Source organism: Tamandua tetradactyla, chromosome 13, assembly GCF_023851605.1.
Source record: "Tamandua tetradactyla isolate mTamTet1 chromosome 13, mTamTet1.pri, whole genome shotgun sequence".
Lineage (NCBI taxonomy): Eukaryota > Metazoa > Chordata > Mammalia > Pilosa > Myrmecophagidae > Tamandua > Tamandua tetradactyla.
The window spans coordinates 18,278,394-18,292,707 of NC_135339.1; the positions used below are offsets into that span (position 1 = coordinate 18,278,394).

Sequence of the window (14,314 nt, forward strand, 5' to 3'; positions counted from 1 at the left end):
AAAATATTATGTACCCCAGAAAAGCCATGTTTTAATCATGATTCAGTTTTGTGGAGGCAGCCATTTCCTTTAATACTAACTCAATGCTGCAGGGCAGAAACTTTTTATTAGATTATCTCCATGAAGATGTGGCATGGCCCTTTGATTAGACAGAGATATGATTCCACCCATTCTAGGTGGGTCTTGATTAGTTTACTGGAATCCTTTAAAAGAGGAAACAGTTTGTACAGTCAGAAGCCTCAGAAGTGAAAGAGCAGATGTAGATGCTTGGAGAAAGTAGTCTCAGAGAACAGAAGTATGGATATTTGGAGATGCTTGGAGCCCAGCAGACATCACCATGAGATGTTAAGCAAGCCAAAACCTGCAGAGAGCCAAGGGAAGCCGAAAGATGAAAGCCAGCTTCAGAGAAGCAAAGTGAGGAGCCCCCACAGGTACAGAGGCTGAAAGCAAGGAGCCCAGGGGCAAGAGACCAACAGATACCAGCCAAGTAACTACCTAGCTGACAGATGTGTTCCTGATGCATCAGCCTTTCTTGAATAAAGGTAACCTCTTATTAGTGCCTTAATTTGGACACTTTCACTTCCTTACAACTGTAAACTTGTAACTTATTAAATTCCCCTTTATAAAAGCCTTTCCAGTTCTGGTATATTGCATTTCATAGCTTGCATACTAACACACAACTATCATGGGCAAAACTACTTACCCACACTCTCCTGTGGAAGCTTATTTTCACAAACTTAGCCCATTGTCAGCATTCCGATTAAAACACTACAGCTGATTAATCTTTCCCAACCCCTCCATAACAGAATCCTCCCTACTTGGGGCTGATCTCATAGCTTCAAACTTCCTTGGAGTTGAATATCTGTCCCCAGCTCTAATCTTCTCCCACCTCAACATTCCCCCAACTCTAGTGTTCCTTTCATGCCAGCCTCTCTACTCTGCTCAATAGTCCCTGCACTCCTCGATGTCCTCACCCTCCCCATTGCAGTCTGTCCTTTCTACTATGCCTTGACTCCATGGTTGAGGTGGAGAGGTTCATTTCTTACTATCCACAGACACTTGCCAACTATTGTTTCCCTTCAAACATTCAGTAAAATCCCTTGCTCAAAAGTGCCCACTTCCATCATCCTCCTTTTCTAGTGTTTCCCAAAACATGTACCATAGATACTAGTCCTACAAAATGCTCCACTACATAAGGGTTCCATAGTAACATGTATTTTAGAATCACAGATACTATACCCTCCATCCTGGAAATTCCCAAGGTACAGAGATGTGTTAAAGGCTATGAGAATTCCAAAGTAAAGATATCCAGCATTTCCAAAGCTTCCTCCTCTACTGAACATTTTTGCCATTAGATAGAATACATTCAGTAGAGCTGGCACTCCGTGGAATACACTTTGGAAAACTGCTCTTCCAACCTCCCAAGGCAGTCTCCCACTGTCCTAGTACCTTCATCATCAGGCACAAGTTTCTTTCCTGCGTGGCTTCCTTCCTCCACAGCCCCTCTCCACTTTGACCCTTCTGCTCTCATATGGACATGACTCTTTCTGCTTTCTAAGTATCCTTTCCCCATGAAAAAAAAAAAAAAGCCTTATTTTCTTTTGGAACCATCCCCCTCCACCCCCCACCCCAACTCTCAGACTGTAATTCAGCTCCAAGGTTAAATAGTACTTATGTCTGGTTAATGAAAGCATTGCATCCGCCAGTCACAATAATCAGATGACTGATGGGCTGCAAGCACCAGCCAGGTCCATAAGAACCAGGTCCCAGAGCTCTGCTGGGGATTCCAGGAAAGGTGTTGGGTCTTCTGCTGGCATTGCTGAGCTGTTAGGATGTAAGTCTGGAGCAGCTGGTGGCCAGCTTTCAAAGAGCCTTTCTGAGAAATAAGCCAACCCAGGAGAAAACAGAACCGCAAGATATTCCTGATAATCAGAATGGATCCAGAAATGTCCAAAACCTAATCCTTTTCAGTTATAAGAGTCAATAAATTTCCCCTTTTTCCTTAAGCAAGTTTGAGTTGAGTTTCCATTACTTGGAACCAAATCAATAATAATAATAGCTAATATTTATTTAATGCTTGCCATACTCCATGCATGTTATAAATACTTTTGTTGTCATTTATTCTAAATGTGAGGAATTCAAAGCATAAGGACATTAAGTAACTTGGCAGAGTTCATGCAACCAGTAAGTTGCAAACCCGGTACTCAAATGCACGTAGTTGCTCCTGAGCCCACCTTCTTAACCATAAAGCTAGCTGGTCTATAACTCAATTCAAGGATTCTGACCAATGTAGCAGGCTCTCAGCCCAAACACAGCACCTGCCCCTGTCCTTCATCAGGAGGGATTTCAGTGGCTGTTTAATTCAGGAAAATTTGACCTCAAGTAATCCTAAGCTCCGCTGAATCCCTCTTGCTGCTCAGCAAACCCTTTCAACCAACCTCTTGTCAACTCCCTATTTACATAGATTTCCCACCTCAGCCTTTCTGAGTTTTCTCTCTTAAAAAACTGAGAAAACAGAGGCTCTCTGACATGATTTTCCTCCACAACATTCAACTCAAACTCAAATTTTGTCTTCAGTTATTTATTCCTCACGATTTTCTGAGAAAGGCCCGTCCTTCCTCCCTTCCATGGCTAACCATGGACCTTGGTCCTGTCCTAGGTCTCTTCTTCAAAGTAACTGTCCCCAATTGGGGAAATGATTTAGCATATCGGAGCACCACACTTTTGATGGGATACTCTGGAACGATTTTATATGATGTTATCAAGTTGTTACAGCAACATGAAGAAATAGCATTCAAAGTAAAAAGCAGAATGCAAAGTTGTGTCTGAAATAGAATCTGAAATGCAAATGTAGAAAGATCAATAGGTAGATAATAAAGAGTGAAAGAAATCCACAAAAGCACTGATATTAGGTGTCTTTTCCCCAGTAGTACAATAGGTGATTTTTGTTTGGGGTTGTTGAGGTGTCTTGTTTTGTTTTGTTTTGTTTTGTCTTTCTCCTCTTCTCTACTTACCACATTTTCTGTTTGTAGGTATTGCTTTTATAAATGAAAAGAAAATTTCAGAAAATATTGAAAATCACAGAGAAGAGCATAGGCAAATTCATTAATTAAAATGTCTTTTAGTTACCATGCTTTCTGTTTCTCAACCCCCTGAAACTTTTGGGGAAAGGTACCTAAACTTACTTCCTCCACCTTCTTCAGTCCTAATCCCATCACTCCATCCCTCTGTTTTCTGGCTTTTCTCCACAACAAACCTCTAAAAAGCCCCACAGGAACAATACGATTGGCCTATTTCTGATCCTCTCATCAGATAACACTACTGACCACCCTTCACTTTATTAATGGAAATTTTCTCATATATATATATATATTTTTTTTTTTAAGTAAAGACAATAATGTAATGAGCTTCCATAAACTCATCAGCTTAATGAAGCCCATAGTCTTGGATTCAAGATCAATCTTTGCTTCATCCATACTCTACCTACTTCTCCCTATCTGATTTTTTTTCACATGCAGTTTTCTAAGTTTATTTTTTCAATTTTAGTAAAATAAATGCACACTGTAGGAAATATGGACATTCAGAAAAGTAGCTCAGCTAGTAGCATTTTCATTGTAAATGACAAAAAAAATGCTCTGTAATCAAGAAATTAGGATTTAAGGGATGATTTTTTTAATTTTTTTTAAATTTTTAAAAAATTTTTATTAATAAAACCAATCAACATACAATATGAACATTCTTTTTATCACATAGTTTGTATATTCATCATCATAATCATTTCTTAGAACATTTGCATAAATTCAGAAAAAGAAAACAGAAAAAAATTCATACATACCATACCCCTTACCTGCCCTTTCGTTGATCACTAGCATTTCAATCTACTACATTTATTTTAACATCTGTTCCCCCTATCATTTATTTATTTTTAATCATATGTTTTACTCATCTGTCCATAAGGTAGATAAAAGAAGCATCAGACACAAGGTTTTCACAACCACACAGTCACATTGCAAAAGCTATATCATTATACAATCATCTTCAGGAAACATGGCTACTGGAACACAGCTCTACATTTTCAGGCAGTTCCCTCCAGCCTCTCTATTATGCCTTAACTAGAAAGGTGATATCTATTTAATGCGTAAGAATAACCTCCAGAATAACCTCTTGACTCTGTTTGGAATCTCTCAGCCATTGACACTTTACTTTGTCACATTTCACTCTTCCCCCTTTCAGTCGAGAAGGTTTTCTCAATCCCTTGGTGCTGAGTCCCAGCTCATTCTAGGATTTCTGTCCCATGTTGCCAGGATAAACACCCCTGAGAGTCATGTCCCATGTAGAGAGGGGGAGGGCAGTGAGTTTGCTTGTCGTGTTGGCTGAGAGAGAGAGGCCACATCTGAGCAACAAAAGAGGTTCTCTTGGGGGTTACTCTTAGGCCTAATTTTAAGTAGGCTTAGCCTATCCTTCACAGGGTTAAGCTTCATATGAACAAACCCCAAGATTGAGGACTCAGCCTGTTGCTTTGGTTGGCCCCACTGTTTGTGAGAATATCAAGAATTCTCCACTTGGGAAAGTTGGATTTTCCCCCTTTCTCACCATTCCCCCAAGGGGACTTTGCAAATACTTTTTTATTCACTGTTCAGATCTTAAGGGATGATTTTAATTACTGAATCATTATATAAATTTTCCTTTTTGCTTTCTGGTAAATTGGAATAGACAGAGGGAAATAGCTGAAATCTCTACATTGTAATCCAGGTGCCTTGATCTCTGATAATGATTGTATAGCTTTTATCTTCTGCCCCTGTGATTGTAAAAAACCTTGTGACTAACCTTCATTTGTACCGTTTTTCCAGTTTTTCAACTTTAGAGTTTTGTACTCACTAAAAATAGCCCTGAATGTTTATTAATGAAGCCACTTGGGTCAGGCTAGAATTAACCCACCCCAAGTACAAAGTTATCTTGATAACTAAGACTGGATTTAACCAAAATAAGCCCGTTTGATATGCACGGTAGCTTAGACTTTAACCTACAAGTCACCTAACCTCACTCCACCATTTTCTTACACTCTGTGACTAACTAAGCTTTGTAATCAATCTGCACATGGTCATAATTAAATCACCTCTAATTACATCATCTGGAGTCACTGTGCTCATTAGCCTAAACCCTGCCCATCTTTTTTTTCTAGTAAAACTATCAAAATTACTGCAGTTCGGGGAAGGAGACAGATTTGGGGCTGATAGGCCATCTCCTCTCCTTCTACTGCCTAGTAATAAACGCTCCACTTTGAAACCCAGTTGTCTCAGGAATTGGTCATTGAATGCATTGGGCAAAATAATCCACTGCCTTTGTCTGGTAACATCCCACTCAAGTCAGCCTAATTGGCTCATTAATAAGGAAAACAAAATGAAGTGAAACAGCTTCAGGCATGGCTGGTTCCAGGAATTCAAACAACATCACCTGGGTGGTATATTTCAGAGGTGTAGATGAACACTCCGGCTGCACATTCCACTCCAAATAAGTCTCATTTAAAAAAAAATAATCATACTTAAAATTTTGGTATATTTTCTTCCAGGCTCTTTCCCATGCATAGTTCATTCTGCTTGTGTGGCAAAGTTTAAACCAAGCCAGGTATTGTATCCTAGAAGGTGAAATAAAGACATGGATACATTTTCATTGGCTTCATCACAATAAGTAAACAATGTACTGACATGGCTTCATAGGCCTTGCAATTAGGTGTCTAAGAAGGGGTGTTTGCAATGCCTCCTCACCCTCTCTAGTTGCCTTTCTGCAACAATGGAAATGTTCTATATCTGTGCTGTTCAATACGGTAGCCACTAGTCACATGTGCCTCCATTTCCACTATGGCTGGTGTGGCTGATGAACTGAATTTTTTATTTTATTTAATTTTAAATAATTTAAATTTATTAACAGCTTTATTGATATATAATTCACATAATTTAAAACTCAGCCTTTTAAAAGGGTAATATTCAGTTGTATTCAGTGTATTTACAGAGCTATGTGATCATCACCACTATCTAATCTTAGGGCATTTTCATCACCCCAAAAAAGAGACCCTGTACTCATTACCAGTCACTCTCATTACTCTCTCTCCCCATAGCCCATGGCAACCAGTAATCTACTTTCTGTCTCTATGGATTTGTCTATTCTTGACGTTTAGTATAAATTGTGTCCTTCAAAATGTGGTCTTTTTCAACTGGCTTTTAAAAATTAGCATAATGTTTCCAAGGTTTATCTGTGTGTAATATATATCATTATTTCTTTACTTTTTATTGCCAAATGATACTCCATCATATAAATATGGCACATTTTGTTTATCAACTTATCAGCTAATAGACATTGGGTTGTTTCCACTTTTTGGCTGTGACGAATAATTCTGCTGCCATGAATAGCTTTTCTATTGAGAATACAGAGTATCACACAGTTCTCTTGCTTGGACATGTTTTTATTTCTCTTAGTATATACCTAGGAGTGGAATTACTGGTCACATTACCATGCTATGTGTAACATTTTGAGGAATTGTCAAACTGTCTTCCAAAGCCCTGCACCATTTTGTTATCCCACCAGCAGTGAATGAGGGTTCTATTTCTCCACATCCTCATCTACACTTATTATTACCTGTCTTTTTTATTATAGCCATCCTAGTATGTTATGTTTTTTATTTGTGTTCCCCTAGTAACTAAGATGCTGAGCATCTTTTCATGTGCTTATTGGATTTGTGTTTATCTTCTTTGGAGAAATATCTATTCACATCTTGTAGCCCTTTTTATTTTTTTTTTGTTTGCTTTTCTTTTTCGTGAAAAATAACAGATACACAAAAAAGAAATAAATTTCAAAACACAGTGCAACAATTAGTTGTAGAACAGATTTCAGAATTTGGTACGGGTTACAATTCCACAATTTTAAGTTCTTACTTCTAGCTGCTCTAAGATACTGGAGACTAAAAGATATATCAATATAATGATTCAGCAAACATACTCATTCGTTAAACCCTACTTTCTCTGTATAACTCCATCACCTTTGATCTTTCTCCAGCTCTTTAGGGGTATTTGGGATATGTCCATTTTAACTTTTTCTTATTGGAAGGGACTGTCGATATGGGATAGGAGGACAGGACCAGTTGATGTTCTGGAAGGGCTGGCCCTTTTGCATTTTAGGACTTATCTGGCCCTGGGACCCATCTGGAGGTTGTAGGTTTCTGGACAATTAGCCTAGTGCATGGAACATTTGTAGAATCTTATGTATTGCCCTAGGTGTTCTTTAGGATTGGCTAAAATGGTTTTGGTTGGGGTTTGTCAAGTTATGGTAGGTAGCAATGTCTAACTGAAGCTTGTGTAAGAGTGACCTCCAGAGTAGCCTCAACTATTTGAACTGTCTCAGCCACTGAGGTTCCTGTAGTCCTCTTTAAATTGGGTTATTTGTTCTTTCTATAATTGGGTTGTCACAGTTTATGTACATACTAGACAAGCCTTTATCAGATAAATGATTTGCAAATATGTTCTCACAGTTTGTGGTTGTCTTCTCATTTCCTTGATGATGTTTTTTGAAGCATAAGTTTTTCATTTTAGTGAAGTCCTGTATCTGTTTTTGTGCTTTTAGTATCATGTCTAAGAAACCATGCCTAATGGAAGGTCATGAAGATTTAAGTCTATGTTTTCTTCTAAGAGCTTTATAGTTTTAGTGCTTACATTTAGATCTATGGTCTGTTTTATATATGGCATGAGGTAAGGGTCCAGTTTCATTCTTTTACATGTGGATATTCAGTTGTCCCAGTATCATTTAGTGAAAATAAATGATTTTCTTTCCCCCATTGAATGGTCTTGGCACCCTTTCCAAAATCAGTGCCCATAAAGGTGAGAATTTATTTCTGGATTTTCAATTCTACTCCATTGATCTACATGTCTCTCCTTATTCCAGTATCACACAGTTTTGATTACTGTAAGTTTGTTGTGAGTTTTTAAATTGGGAAATATGAGTCTTCCAACTTTTATCTACTTTTTTCAAGATTCTTTGGCTATTTTTAGGTCCTCCTTTGCATTTCCATATGAATTTTAAGATCAGCTTGCTAATTTCTGTTAAAAAAGAAAACCAAGCTAGCTGAGATTTTGATAGGCATTACATTGAATCGATAGGCCAATTTGAGGAGTGTTGCCATTGTAACTCTATTACGTGTTTTCATCCATTAACATAGGGTATCTGTCCATTTATTTGGGTCTTTAATTTCTTTCAGCAATTTTTTGTAGTTTTTAGAGTACAAGTCTTGTACTTCTTTTGGTAAATTTATTCCTAAGTGTTCTATTTTTTATGCTATTATAATTGGTATTGTTTTTTAATTCCATGTTTGGATTGTTCATTGCTAATGTATAGAAATACAATTGGTTTTTGTATTTTGATCTTGTGTCCTACAGTCTTGCTAACCTCATTTATTAGTTCGAAATGTTTGACTGTGGATATGTGTAAAGTCCTCAAGATTTTTTACACATAAGCCATTTTAAATGCAAATAGAGATAATTTTACTTCTTTTTTAGTCTGGGTTCCTTTTATTCCTTTTTCTTGCCTTATTGCACTGGCTAGAACTTCCAATATAATGTTGAATAGAGGTGGCAAGAATGGACATCCATGTCCTATTCCTCATCTTAGAAGGAAAGTTTTCAGTATTTTACCATTAAGTATAATGTTAACTGTGAGATTTTCATAGATGTTTTTTGATCAGGATGAAGACTTTCCCTTCTATTCCAAGTTTGTTAAGTGCTTTTTAACATGAAAGGGTATTGAGTTTTCACAAGTGCTTTTTATGTTTGAGTTGATCATGTGGTTTTTGTCCTTCATTCAATTGATATGATGTCTTACACTGATTGATTTTCATATGTTGAGCCACTCTTGCATTCCTGGGACAAATCCCACTTGATCATGGTATATAATCCTTTTCATATGTTGCTGGATTTAATATACTAGTATTTTGCTGAATATTTTTAAATCAATATTCATACAGAATTTTGGTCGGTAGTTTTTTCTTGTGATGTCTTTGTCTAGTTTTGGTATCTGGATAATAATGGCCTTACTTGCCTCATAGAATGAGTTAAGAACTGTTCCTGCCTCTTATGTTTGGAAGAGTGTGTGATTGATATTAATTCTTCTTTAAATGGTTGGTATAATTCAACAGTGAAGCAGCATCTGGACCTGGCTCTTCTTTGTAGGAATCTAATTGGATCTCTTTACTTATTCAAGATCTACTCAGATTTGCTATTTCTTTTAAAGCTGTTGGGTAGTTATATCTTTCTAGAAAATTGCCCATTTCATCTAGGTTATCTAATTTGTTGGCATAAATTAGTGTTCATAGCATTCCCTTTTAAACCCTTTTATTTTTGCAGAAATTGTAGTCACAGCCCCTCTTTTGTCTCTACATTCTCTCAGATACCTCATCCTCTCCTGGGGGTCCAACGATCATCTCAATACAGGTGATGTCCAAGGTTTGCTCTCAGGCAGGAGGCTCACACTTTCAGCTGCCTGATGGCATCTCTGCTTGGGAGCCCCAGTTCAAGATGAACACCTCATCAGACCTCCACACTTGCCCTCCTCCAATTTTTCCATCCTGATTGCCCAACATCATTCTCCAATCTCCTACGCTCAAAATCCCCTTAATGTGAGGCATACAACTAGGCGAATGAACCTTGAGAGCAGGATGTTGAATGAAATAAGCCAGAGACGAAAAGATAAATATTATAATGCCTCACTAACATGAATTAACTATAATATGCAAACTCTGAGAATTTAATTCAAGAGCATAGATTATCAGGTGAAGAGCTTATTGTAAAGTTTCCTAGATCATAAGTTCTTACAGCAGTCACATCTATCCCAGAGTTTTAACTGTTCTTTCTAAATTCTGAGCTGCTGAGTTCTTTGTGTATAACCTGGAACTTCAGGTATTTGCATGAAACCTGAGAGTTAGAGCTAGTGTTCTGCAGCTATGAAAGTCAGCATTGCTCCATAGCAACTGTTAAACACTGAAAAAGTGAAAAGACTTCAATTAGAGGTATGAATGATGTTGATCTGGGTAGGACTAATTAAATCAGACTAAAGGGTAAAGGATGATATTGACTGTTTTTTAAAACTTCAACTTCTGTGTGAGGCCAAATGAAGAGATGATTATTTGATGCAAAATTTATATTTTTGGTAGCACACTATCTAATGTAACTTGTATGGTCAGCTTATTCAAACACCATAACTTCATGGAACCTTGAATAGGGAAGAGATCTTGTTGGTTTGTGCAGTTTGGTGTGATGCCCTGATACATCCCAGAGTAATCTGGGCAGAAGATTTAAAAGCATTTGCCGAGTCCCCTTGAGGGACTGGGGGCAAAAGGTGGAAATATTAAACTTCCTCACCTGGGGAAGATCTGATATACTCACAATCATTGAGGACTGCAAATTTGATGGACCAAGCCCTCCATCTTGGGGCTTGCCCTTATGAAACTTATTCCTGTAAAGAAGAAGCTAAACCTACTGTTCTAGTTTGCTAGTTGCCAGAATGCAAAACACCAGAGATGGATTGGCTTTCAATAAAAGGGAATTTATTTAGTTAATGTACAGTTCTTCAGAGGAAAGGCAGCCAACTTTCAACTGAAGTTCTTTCTTACATGGAAAGGCACAGGATGATCTCTGCAGGCTTTCTCTCCAGTCCTCTGGGTACCAACAACTTTCCCTGGGGTAATTCCTTTCTGCATCTCCAAAGGCCTGGGCTGAGATGTGAGTGCTAAAATGAGGTATGCTGAGATGCTTGGGCTGTGCTACCTTGAGCTCTCTCATGTAAGTACCAGCCAATTAAATCAAACATCATTCACTGCAGCAGGCACGCCTCCTAGCTGACTGCAGATGTAATCAGCAACAGATGAGATTCACATACCATTGGCTCATGTCCACAGCAATAGAACTAGGCACTTCACCTAGCCAAGTTGACAACTGAATCTAACTACCACATGTCCACCCCTTGTTAACTTGACAACTACACACATCACCTTAATATTAAAATGCAAAAAAATTCTCTTCCAGCTGTGGACCTATGAATCTCAAAACAAGTTATCTGATGCTATAGAATATGCAAAGGAGGGACAGTCACAGGATCCACAGGGAGAAATTGAAAGGAAAGCCTGCAGGGCAAATACCATTGGATTTCAAAGTCTTAAAATCATTTATCCTTCAGCTTTAGAAAGTAGCAGTCCCACCCTTTGCAAGGGCCTATGCAGTGGCCTGCCTCTTTCTGAATCAACCTTGGGGGACACTGAGGAGACCACCTTTTCCTTGGCTCCACCCTCTCCAGGCATCGGGGCCACACCTGGGTTCTCTGCCATTTCTGGTGGTGGCAGCCAGGCTCTCCCCAGTCCCCAAGGAGTGTGCTGTACCTTCTCCAAGGCCTAAGGCGGCACAACTCTTCCACTGCAACGAGGTGGGAGACTCATCCTCTGCCTTCAGGGCAAACTCACCCTCTCCATGTATATGGGTGGGTCCACTCTCCTGGCCAAGGTTTCCTGGCTTCAGACCTGAGCTTCCACGGTTCTCACTCTGCAAACTCCAATTTTCCCTTTTGTGTCTCCCTTTGTCCAGATTGGCAGTGGTTCCATTTATACCAACAGTCTCTTCAAGCACTCCAGGACTTCTCCATCATTCTCTTCACAGTTCCTCCAAAATCTTCCCCTTATCCATCCAAAACACTGATCCAACATGACTGGTATTTGCAAACTGCAGCAGCACCCCAGTCTCAGTACCGAAATCTGTTCTAGTTTGCTAGCTGCTGGAATGCAAAACACCAGAGATGGATTGGCTTTTAATAAAAGGGGATTTATTTTGTTAGTTCTTCAGAGGAAAGGCAGCTAACTTTCCACTGAGGTTCTTTCTTACGTGGGAAGGCACAGGATAGTCTCTGCTGGTCTTCTCTCCAGGCCTCTGGGTTCCAACAACTTTCCCTGGGATGATTCCTTTCTGCATCTCCAAAGGCCTGGACTGAACTGCAAGTGCTGAGATGAGGTATGCTGAGCTGCTTGGGCTATGCTATGCTGAGCTCTCTCATTTAAGCACCAGTCAATTAAATCAAACATCATTCATTGCAGCAGGCATGCCTCCTAGCCAACTGCAGATGTAATCAGCAACAGATGAGGTTCACATGCCATTGGCTCATGTCCTCAGCAATAGAACTAGGCACCTTCACCTAGCCAAGTTGACACCTGAATCTAACTATCACACATACTTATGATTATGCCTGAGTCACCTTCAGAGAACCTCTTTTGTTGCCCAAATGTGGCCTCTCTCTCCATGTCCACAGATAAACTCACTGCCCTCCCCTCTACATGGGGCATGACTCCAAGAGGTATAAATCTCCATGGCAACATGGGACATGACCCCTGGGGATGAGGCTGGCCCTGACATTGTAAAATTGAGAAAATTTTTTTTGACTGAAAAGGGGAAGAGAAATGAAACAAAATAAAGTTTCAGTGGCTGAGAAATTTCAAATAGAATTGAGAGGTCATTCTCAATTCTTATGCAGTATATAGACATTTCTTTTCAGTTTTGGGGGTATTAGAGTAGCTAGAGGGAAATACCTGAAACTGTAATCCAGTAGGCTTGATTCTTGAAGATAATTGAATAACTATAGAACTTTTAAGGTGTGACCATGTGATTGTGAAAACGTTGTGACTGACGCCTCCTTTATCCAGTGTGTGGAGAGATGAAAAAGGAAAAAAAAAAAAAGAGAGAAAATATAAATAAATAATAGGGAAGAGAGAGGTATGGGATGTTTTGGGTGTTCTTTTTCACTCTTATTTTTACTTTTATTCTTTTTTTGGAGTAATGAAACTGTTTAAAAATTGTGATGATGAATGCACAGCTATACAATTGTACATACGGTGAACCACCAATTGTACACTTTGGATGATTATAAGGTATGTGAATATATAATACATCTCAATAAAATAGCATTTTTTAAAAATAAAAAAAGGATGTATACCAAAACAAAGTAAAAAAAAAAATTCTTGTAATCTGAGCCACATTTGGGCTATTCCCCTTGCCCACCACTTCCTGTCTCTGCCTGATTGTCTCTGGTGCATCTTTGGGGTTTCAGTTCTCATATTCCATCCATACCTGAGGGAGACCTGTCCTATCACACTGCTACCAAATGGCCCCTCACCTTATCTCATCATTAGTACACTTTCAGTGAAATCTTCCTTGCAATTCCTTTGGTTCATAAAGGTTCTGTCATGTCTTTTTGCATCTCAAAATGCAGAAAATGGGATGTGCTGGTTTGAAACTATTGTGTACCCCCACCCCCACCCCAGAAAAGCCATGTTCTTTAACCTTGATTCATTATTGCTGGGTGAGATCTTTCCAAGGAGATGTGACCCATCCAGTTGTGGGTGGGACCTTTTGATTAGGTGGTTTCCATGGAGACATGACTCCACCCATTCAAGGTGGGGTTGTTTACTGGAGTCCTTTAAGAGAGAACCATTTTTTTTGGAAAAAGCTTCAGAGCCCACACAGCCAGAGACCTTTGGAGATGCAGAAGGAAAACACCCCCAGGGAAGCCTTTTGAAATGAGGTGAGAAAGCTAGCCATGTGCCTTCCCAGCTGACAGAGGTGTCCTGGATGGTATCAGTCTTTCCTGAGTGAAGGTACCCTCTTGTTGGTACCTTAATTTGGACATTTTCATAGCCTTAGAACTGTAAACTTGCAACTTAATAAATTCCCTTTTTAAAAAGCCATTGCATTTTTGGTATATTGCTTTCCAGCAGCTTTAGAAACTAAAACAGGAGGATTGTGGGAAGGTAGCAAGGGAGGAAGCTCCAGGAATCAGTCCATCCACCAAAATAGCTATTTAACTGACAAGAATTACCTGAATCTACTGTTTTGAAACTCTAGAGTCTAATGGAACACTGTTCAGTATCCAGGGAAGAGCTGAAAGAAGATGCTGATAAATGACAGTGAATATTGGTGAATTTCACCCTCTGTGAAGCAGCTACCACTCCTAAACTCCAACTGTATGGCAGGAAGCAGTGGGGACTGCATCCCTATACTCCTGGTACAGCTTACTGGTACCAAGGTAGACTGTGAAACACAATCCACCAAAACCCAGGGCAGGTATGGTCTGATTGCTGATCACTGCCTTTGATCAGCTACTGCCGATTGCTGGGTGGCCACCTCAGAGGGCAGCCATTTTCCCCCACCATCTCCCTCAGGCAAAAGTGGCAGAAGAGTGGCAAAAGTGGCAGTATCTATTCTTTTCCTCTTCTCTTTCTGCTCCTCATTTGGCAACA

The 14,314-nt window shown here is 39.3% G+C and overlaps 1 long non-coding RNA gene across 1 annotated transcript in view; it reads right to left on the minus strand.

Annotated features, from left to right (window-relative positions):
- Window positions 1–5,439: 5,439 nt before the first annotated feature.
- Window positions 5,440–14,314, minus strand: part of LOC143653043 (uncharacterized) — a 33,831-nt gene continuing 24,956 nt past the window's right edge. Inside the window, exon 3 of the long non-coding RNA XR_013161050.1 lies at window positions 5,440–5,635. This is a non-coding gene — a long non-coding RNA (uncharacterized LOC143653043). The remainder of the gene's footprint in view (window positions 5,636–14,314) is intronic.